The sequence below is a fragment of the Arachis hypogaea genome, chromosome 18, assembly GCF_003086295.3.
Source record: "Arachis hypogaea cultivar Tifrunner chromosome 18, arahy.Tifrunner.gnm2.J5K5, whole genome shotgun sequence".
In the NCBI taxonomy this organism is placed as follows: domain Eukaryota; kingdom Viridiplantae; phylum Streptophyta; class Magnoliopsida; order Fabales; family Fabaceae; genus Arachis; species Arachis hypogaea.
Genome location: NC_092053.1, coordinates 68,701,541 through 68,711,122, shown reverse-complemented (window position 1 = coordinate 68,711,122; position 9,582 = coordinate 68,701,541). Strand labels below are relative to the sequence as shown.

The window sequence follows — 9,582 nt, the reverse complement described above, 5'->3', positions numbered from 1 at the left end:
TTCAAGCTCAGCCTAAGCACACACCAAGTGGGCCCCGGAAGTGGATTTATGCATCAATTACTTACTTCTGTAAACCCTAGTAGCTAGTTTATTATAAATAGGACTTCTTACTATTGTATTAGACATCCTGGATTGTATTTTTGATCCTGTGATCATGTTTTGGGGGCTGGCCATTCGGCCATGCCTGGACCTTTCACTTATGTGTTTTTAACGGTAGAGTTTCTACACTCCATAGATTAAGGTGTGGAGCTCTGCTGTTCCTCAAAGATTAATGCAAAGTACTACTGTTTTTCTATTCAATTCAACTTATTCTGCTTCTAAGATATTTATTCGCACTTCAACCTGAATGTGATGAACGTGACAATCATCATTATTCCCTATGAACGCGTGCCTGACAACCACTTCCGTTCTACCTTAGATTGAATGAGTATCTCTTGGATCTCTTAATCAGAATCTTCGTGGTATAAGCTAGATTGATGGCGGCATTCATGAGAGTCCGGAAAATCTAAACCTTGTCTATGGTATTCCGAGTAGGACTCTGGGATTGAATGACTGTGACGAACTTCAAACTCGCGAGTGCTGGGCGTAGTGACAGACGCAAAAGGAGGGTGAATCCTATTCCAGTATGATCGAGAACCTCAGATGATTAGCCGTGCTGTGACAGAGCATTTGGACTATTTTCACAAGAGGATAGGATACAGCCATTGGCAAGGGTGATGCCTCCAGACGATTAGCCATGCAGTGACAGCGCATCGGACCATTTTCCAGAGAGGATTAAAAGTAGCCATTGACAACGGTGATGTCCTTACATAAAGCCAGCCATGGAAAGGAGTAAGACTGATTGGATGAAGACAGCAGGAAAGCAGAGATTCAGAGGAACGAAAGCATCTCTATACGCTTATCTGAAATTCTCACCAATGAATTACATAAGTGTTTCTATCCTTATTTTCTATTTATTTATTATTTATGTTCGAAAACTCCATAACTATTTTATATCCGCCTGACTGAGATTTACAAGGTGACCATAGCTTGCTTCATACCGACAATCTCCGTGGGATCGACCCTTACTCACGTAAGGTTTATTACTTGGACGACCCAGTGCACTTGCTGGTTAGTTGTATCGAAGTTGTGAATGAAAAATGATTTATTAAGACGTGCGTACAGAGTTTCTGGCGCCGTTACCTGAGATTACAATTTCGTGCACCAAGTTTTTGGCGCCGTTGCCGGGGATTGTTCGAGTTTGGACAACTGACGGTTCATCTTGTTGCTCAGATTAGGTAATTTTCTTCTTGTTTTATTTTCAAAAATTTTTTAAAATCTTTCAAAAATTTCTCCTTTCTTTTCGAAAAAATTTTAAAATAAAAATATTTTCAAAAATATATTTTTCTTCAGAATTTTTAAGAATGAATTCTAGTGTTTCATGAAGCATGTTGAAGCCTGGCTGGCTGTAAAGCCAGGTCTAATTCTTCTGGATAGGGAATGTCAAGCGTGTCATGTCTGAGTTACATACTAAAGCTTGGCTGGCTATTAAGCCATGCCTGACCCTTTGATTGGAGCTTTAGTTTAAAGAGCATAAGATTCCTGGAATTCATATTAAAAATTTTGAAATCCTTATTTTTCTTTTTCAAAGTGATTTTCGAAAAAAAAAAACAAAAAAATCATAAAATCATAAAAATAAAAAATATTTCATGTTTCTTGTTTGAGTCTTGAGTCAGATTTAAAGTTTGGTGTCAATTGCATATTCATCTTGCATTTTTCGAAAAATTCATGCATTCATAGTGTTCTTCATGATCTTCAAGTTGTTCTTGGTAAGTCTTCTTGTTTGATCTTGATGTTTTCTTGTTTTGCATCTTTTCTTATTTTTCATGTGCATTTTTGCATTCATAGTGTCTAAACATGAAAGATTTCTAAGTTTGGTGTCTTGCATGTTTTCTTTGCATTAAAAATTTTTCAAAAATATGTTCTTGATGTTCATCATGATTTTCAAAGTGTTCTTGGTGTTCATCTTGACATTCATAGCATTCTTGCATGCATTCATTGTTTTGATCTAAAATCTCCATGCATTGAGCATTTTCATTGTTTTTCTCTCTCATCATAAAAATTCAAAAAATCAAAAAAATATCTTTCCCTTTTTCTCTCTTAAAATTTCGAAAATTAGATTTGACTTTTTCAAAAATTTTTAAAATCTAGTTGTTTTTATGAGTCAAATCAAATTTTCAATTTAAAAATCTTATCTTTTTCAAAATATTTTTAAAAAATCAAATCTTTTTCATTTTTCTTATTTATTTTCGAAAATTTTAAAAATTTTCTTAATTTTATCACATAATTTTCGAAAATAACATCATCAATTAATGTTTTGATTCAAAAATTTCAAGTTTGTTACTTGCTTGTTAAGAAAGATTCAAACTTTGAGTTCTAGAATCATATCTTGTGATTTCTTGTGAATCAAGTCATTAATTGTGATTTTAAAAATCAAATCTTTTTCAAAACTAATTTCAATCATATCTTTTCAAAAATATCTTTCTATCTTATCTTTTCAAAATCATATCTTTTTAAAAAATTTGATTTTAAAATATCTTTCCTAACTTCTTATCTTCTTATCTTTTCAAAATTGATTTTCAAATTTGTTTCAACTAACTAACTAACTTTTTGTTTGTTTCTTATCTTTTTCAAAACTACCTAACTAACTCTCTCTCTCTAATTTTCGAAAATATCTTCCCTCTTTTTCAAAATTTCTTTTTAATTAACTAATTATTTTAATCTTATTCCTAATTTTCGAAAATTACTAACCTTTTTCAAAAATATTTTTGAAAATCACTAACTCTTTTTCAAAAATTATTTTCGAAAATTCACTTCCCCCTCTCATCTCCTTCTATTTATTTATTCATCTACTAACACTTCATCTCACCCAAATTCGAACCCCCCTCTTCCATCTGTGTTCGAATTTTTTCTTCTTCTTTTCTTCTACTCACACAGGGACCTCTATACTGTGGTAAAAAGGATCCCTATTATTATTATTTTTATTTTTCTGTCCCTCTTTTTCATACGAGCAGGAGCAAAGACAAGAATATTCTTGTTGAAGCAGATCCAGAACCTGAAAGGACTCTAAAAAGGAAACTAAGAGAAGCTAAAATACAACAGTCCAGAGACAACCTTTCAGAAATTTTCGAACAAGAAGAGGAGATGGCAGCCGAAAATAATAATAATGCAAGGAGGATGCTTGGTGACTTTACTGCACCTAATTCCAATTTACATGGAAGAAGCATCTCCATTCCTGCCATTGGAGCAAACAATTTTGAGCTTAAACCTCAATTAGTTTCTCTGATGCAGCAGAACTGCAAGTTTCATGGACTTCCATCTGAAGATCCTTTTCAGTTCTTAACTGAATTCTTGCAGATATGTGATACTATTAAGACTAATGGAGTAGATCCTGAAGTCTACAGGCTCATGCTTTTCCCTTTTGTTGTAAGAGACAGAGCTAGAATATGGTTGGACTCTCAACCTAAGGATAGCCTGAACTCTTGGGATAAGCTGGTCAAGGCTTTCTTAGCCAAGTTCTTTCCTCCTCAAAAGCTGAGTAAGCTTAGAGTGGATGTTCAGACCTTCAGACAAAAAGAAGGTGAATCCCTCTATGAAGCTTGGGAGAGATACAAAGGACTGACCAAAAAGTGTCCTTCTGACATGCTTTCAGAATGGACCATCCTGGATATATTCTATGATGGTCTGTCTGAATTAGCTAAGATGTCATTGGATACTTCTGCAGGTGGATCAATTCACCTAAAGAAAACGCCTGCAGAAGCTCAAGAACTCATTGACATGGTTGCTAATAACTAGTTCATGTACACTTCTGAAAGGAATCCTGTGAATAATGGGATGCCTATGAAGAAGGGAGTTCTTGAAATTGATACTCTGAATGCTATATTGGCTCAGAATAAAATATTGACTCAGCAAGTCAATATGATTTCTCAGAGTCTGAAAGGAATGCAAGCTGCATCCAACAGTACTCAAGAGGCATCTTCTGAAGAAGAAGCTTATGATCCTGAAAACCCTGCAATAGCAGAGGTAAATTATATGGGTGAACCTTATGGAAATACATATAATCCATCATGGAAAACTCACCCAAATCTCTCATGGAAGGATCAACAAAATCCTCAACAAGGTTTTAATAATGGTGGAAGAAATAGGTTTAACAATAGTAAACCTTTTCCATCATCCACTCAGCAACAGACAGAGAACTCTGAACAAAATACCTCTAATTTAGCAAACTTAGTCTCTGATATGTCCAAGGCCACTGTAAGTTTCATGAATGAAACAAGGTCTTTCATTAGAAATTTGGAAGCACAAGTGGGCCAGCTGAGTAAAAGGATCACTGAAATCCCTCCTAGTACTCTCCCAAGCAATACAGAAAAAAATCCAAAAGGAGAGTGCAAGGCCATTGACATAACCACCATGGCCGAACCTGTAAGGGAGGTTGAGGACGTGAATCCCAGTGAGGAAGACCTCCTAGGACGTCCAGTGATCAATAAGGAGTTTCCCTCTGAGGAACCAAAGGAATCTGAGACTCATCTAGAGACCATAGAGATTCCATTGAACCTCCTTATGCCATTCATGAGCTATGATGAGTATTCCTCTTCTGAAGAAAATGAGGATGTTACTGAAGAGCAAGCTTCCAAGTTTCTTGGTGCAATCATGAAGCTGAATGCCAAATTGTTTGGTATTGATACTTGGGAAGATGAACCTCCCTTGTTCACCAATGAACTAAGTGATCTGGATCAACTGACATTGCCTCAGAAGAAACAGGATCCTGGAAAGTTCGTAATACCTTGTACCATAGGTAACATGATCTTTGAAAAGGCTCTGTGTGACCTTGGTTCAGGGATAAACCTCATGCCCCTCTCTGTAATAGAGAAACTGGGAATCTATGGGGTGCAAGCTGCTAAAATCTCATTAGAGATGGCAGACAATTCAAGAAAACAGGCTTATAGACAAGTAGAGGACGTATTAGTAAAGGTCGAAGGCCTTTACATCCCTGCTGATTTCATAATCCTAGATACTGGGAAGGATGAAGATGAATTCATCATCCTTGGAAGACCCTTCCTAGCCACTGCAAGAGCTGTGATTGATGTTGACAGAGGTGAATTAGTCCTTCAATTGAATAAGGACTCCCTTGTGTTTACAACTCGAGGTCATCCTTCTGTAAACATAGAGAGGAAGCATAAAAAGCTTCTCTCACTGCAGAGTCAACCAGAGCCCCCACAGTCAAACTTTAAGTTTGGTGTTGGGAGGCCACAACCAAACTCTAAGTTTGGTGTTGAACTCCCATATCCAAACTCTAAGTTTGGTGTTGGGGAGTCTCAACAATGCTCTGAACATCTGTGAGGCTCCATGAGAGCCCACTGTCAAGCTATTGACATTAAAGAAGCGCTTGTTAGGAGGCAACCCAATTTTTATTTATCTAATTTTATTTTTCTTGTTCTTTCATGTTTTATTAGGTTCATGATCATGTGGAGTCACAAAATAAATATAAAAATTGAAAACGGAATCAAAAACAGCAGAAGAAAAATCACACCCTGGAGGAAGACCTTACTGGCGTTTAAACGCCAGTAAGAAGCATCTGGCTGGCGTTCAATGCCAGAACAGAGCATGGTTCTGGCACTGAACGCCCAAAATGGGCAGCATATGGGCGTTTGAACGCCAGAATTGCACCCTGGAGAAGAGCTGGCGCTGAACGCCCAGAACAAGCATGGTTCTGCCGTTCAATGCCAGAAATGGGCAACAAATGGGCGTTCAATGCCCAGAACAAGCACCAATCTGGCGCTGAACGCCCAGAGTTGTGTGCAAGGGCATTTTGCTAGCCTAATTTGGTGCAAGATTGTAAATCCTTGAACACCTCAGGATCTGTGGACCCCACAGGATCCCCACCTACCTCCACTCACTTCTTTTCACCCCTCTTTCACACAATCCCATAAACACTCTTCCCCAAAACTCTTCACCAATCACCTCAATCTCTCTTCCCTATCACCACTTCACCACTCACATCCATCCACTCTTCCCCATAAACCTACCTCATAAACACCACCTACCTTCAAAATTCAAAATCAATTTCCCACCCAAACCCACCCTATATGGCCGAAACCTTACCCCCTCCCTTCCCTATATATAGCCCTCCATTCCTCCTCATTTTCACACAATACTACCCTCTCTTTCCCTTCTTGGCTGAAACACATCTCTCTCCCTCTCCTCCATTTCTTCTTCTTCTTCATCTCTTCTTTCTTCTCTTGCTCGAGGGCGAGCAATATTTTAAATTTGGTGTGGTAAAAGCATAAGCTTTTTGTTTTTCCATTACCATTGATGGCACCTAAGACCGAAAAATCCTCTAGAAAAGGGAAAGGGAAGACAAAAGCTTCCACCTCCGAGTCATGGGAGATGGAAAGATTCATCTCCAAAGCTCATCAAGACCACTTCTATGATGTTGTGGTCAAGAAGAAGGTGATCTCCGAGGTCCCTTTCAAGCTCAAGAAGAATGAGTATCCAGAGATCCGACATGAAATCCAAAGAAGAGGTTGGGAAGTTCTAACAAACCCCATCCAACAAGTCGGCATCCTAATGGTTCAAGAGTTCTATGCCAATGCATGGATCACTAGGAACCATGATCAAAGTAAGAACCCGAATCCAAAGAATTATATTACAATGGTTCAGGGGAAATACTTAGATTTTAGTCCGGAAAATGTGAGGTTGGCGTTCAACTTGCCTATGATGCAAGGAGATGCACGCCCCTACACTAGAAGGGTCAACTTTAATCAAAGGTTGGACCAAGTCCTCATGGACATATGTGTGGAAGGAGCTCAATGGAAGATTGACTCCAAAGGCAAGCCGGTTCAATTAAGAAGACTGGACCTCAAGCCTGTGGCTAGAGGATGGTTGGAGTTCATCCAACGCTCCATCATCCCCACTAGCAACCGATCTGAAGTTACTGTGGATCGGGCCATCATGATTCACAGCATCATGATTGGAGAGGAAGTAGAAGTTCATGAAGTCATCTCCCTTGAACTCTACAAAATAGCCGAAAAACCCTCTCCTGGGGCAATGCTAGCTTTTCCTCATCTTATTTGCCATCTATGTTACTCAGCTGGAGCTTTTATAGAAGGAGACATTCCCATTGAGGAAGAGAAGCCCATCACTAAGAAAAGGATGGAGCAAGCAAGAGAGCCCATTCATGGATCTCAAGAGACGCATGAAGCTCATCACCATGAGATCCCGGAGATGCCTCAAATGCATTTTCCTCCACAAAACTATTGGGAGAAAATCAACACCTCCCTAGGAGAATTAAGTTCCAACAAGGGACAACTAAGGGTGGAACATCAAGAGCACTCCATCATCCTTCATGAAATAAGAGAAGATCAAAGAGCAATGAGGGAGGAGCAACAAAGACAAGGAAGAGACATAGAAGAGCTCAAGGACATCATTGGTTCCTCAAGAAGGAAATGCCACCATCACTAAGGTGGACTCATTCCTTGTTCTTACATTCTCTGTTTTTCGTTTTCTTTATGTTAAGTGCTTATCCATGTTTGTATCTTATTACATGATCATTAGTATTTAGTAACTATGTCTTAAAGTTATGAATGTCCTATGACTCCATCACCTCTCTTAAATGAAAAATGTTTTAATTCAAAAGAACAAGAAGTACATGAGTTTCGAATTTATCCTTGAACTTAATTTAATTATATTGATGTGGTGATAATACTTTTTGTTTTTTGAATGAATGCTTGAACAATGCATATGTCTTTTGAAGTTGTTGTTTAAGAATGTTAAATATGTTGGCTCTTGAAAGAATGATGATAAGGAGACATGTTATTTGATAATCTGAAAAATCATAAAAATGATTCTTGAAGCAAGAAAAAGCAGCAAAGAACAAAGCTTGCAGAAAAAAAAAGAGAAAAAAAAATATAGGAGAAAAAAAAAAGAAAAAGCAAGCAGAAAAAGCCAAAAGCTCTTAAAACCAAGAGGCAAGAGCAAAAAGCCAATAACCCTTAAAACCAAAAGGCAAGGGTAAATAGAAAGGATCCCAAGGCTTTGAGCATCAGTGGATAGGAGGGCCTAAAGGAATAAAATCCTGGTCTAAGCGGCTAAACCAAGCTGTCTCTAACCATGTGCTTGTGGCGTGTAGGTGTCAAGTGAAAACTTGAGACTGAGCGGTTAAAGTCAAGGTCCAAAGCAAAAAAAGAGTGTGCTTAAGAACCCTGAACACCTCTAATTGGGGACTTTAGCAAAGCTGAGTCACAATCTGAAAAAGTTCACCCAATTATGTGTCTGTGGCATTTATGTATCCGGTGGTAATACTGGAAAACAAAGTGCTTAGGGCCACGGCCAAGACTCATAAAATAGCTGTGTTCAAGAATCATCATACTGAACTAGGAGAATCAATAACACTATCTGAACTCTGAGTTCCTATAGATGCCAATCATTCTGAACTTCAATGGATAAAGTGAAATGCCAAAACTATTCAAGAGGCAAAAAGCTACAAGTCCCGCTCATTTAATTGGAGCTATGTTTCATTGATAGTTTGGAATTTATAGTATATTCTCTTCTTTTTATCCTATTTGATTTTCAGTTGGTTGGGGACAAGCAACAATTTAAGTTTGGTGTTGTGATGAGCGGATAATTTATATGCTTTTTGGCATTGTTTTTAGTATGTTTTTAGTAGAATCTAGTTACTTTTAGGGATGTTTTCATTAGTTTTTATGTTAAATTCACATTTCTGGACTTTACTATGAGTTTGTGTATTTTTCTGTGATTTCAGGTATTTTCTGGCTGAAATTGAGGGACATGAGCAAAAATCAGATTCAGAGGCTGAAGAAGGACTGCTGATGCTGTTTGATTCTGACCTCCCTGCACTCAAAATAGATTTTCTGGAGCTACAGAACACAAAATGGCGCGCTTCGAATTGCGTTGGAAACTAGACATCCAGGGCTTTTCAGCAATATATAATAGTCCATACTTTGGCCGAGTTTAGACGACGTAAAAGGGCGTTGAACGCCAGTTTTACGCTGCTGTCTGGAGTTAAACGCCAGAAATACGTTACAAGCCAGAGTTGAACGCCAGAAATACATTACAAACTGGCGTTCAACTCCAAGAATGACCTCTGCACGTGTAACATTCAAGCTCAACCCAAGCACACACCAAGTGGGCCCCGGAAGTGGATTTATGCATCAATTACTTACTTCTGTAAACCCTAGTAGCTAGTTTATTATAAATAGGACTTCTTACTATTGTATTAGACATCCTGGATTGTATTTTTGATCCTGTGATCATGTTTTGGGGGCTGGCCATTCGGCCATGCCTGGACCTTTCACTTATGTATTTTTAACGGTAGAGTTTCTGCACTCCATAGATTAAGGTGTGGAGCTCTGTTGTTCCTCAAAGATTAATGCAAAGTACTACTATTTTTCTATTCAATTCAACTTATTCCACTTCTAAGATATTCATTCGCACTTCAACCTGAATGTGATGAACGTGACAATCATCATCATTCCCTATGAACGTGTGCCTGACTACCACTTCCGTTCTACCTTAGATTGAATG

General features: G+C 38.1%; 1 non-coding gene across 1 annotated transcript; it reads right to left on the bottom strand.

Moving 5' to 3' along the window:
• Positions 1-3,579: 3,579 nt before the first annotated feature.
• LOC112774918 (small nucleolar RNA R71) lies at positions 3,580-3,687 on the bottom strand. Its single transcript, XR_003189372.1, has one exon. It is a non-coding gene; the product is annotated as a small nucleolar RNA R71 (small nucleolar RNA).
• Positions 3,688-9,582: the final 5,895 nt, after the last annotated feature.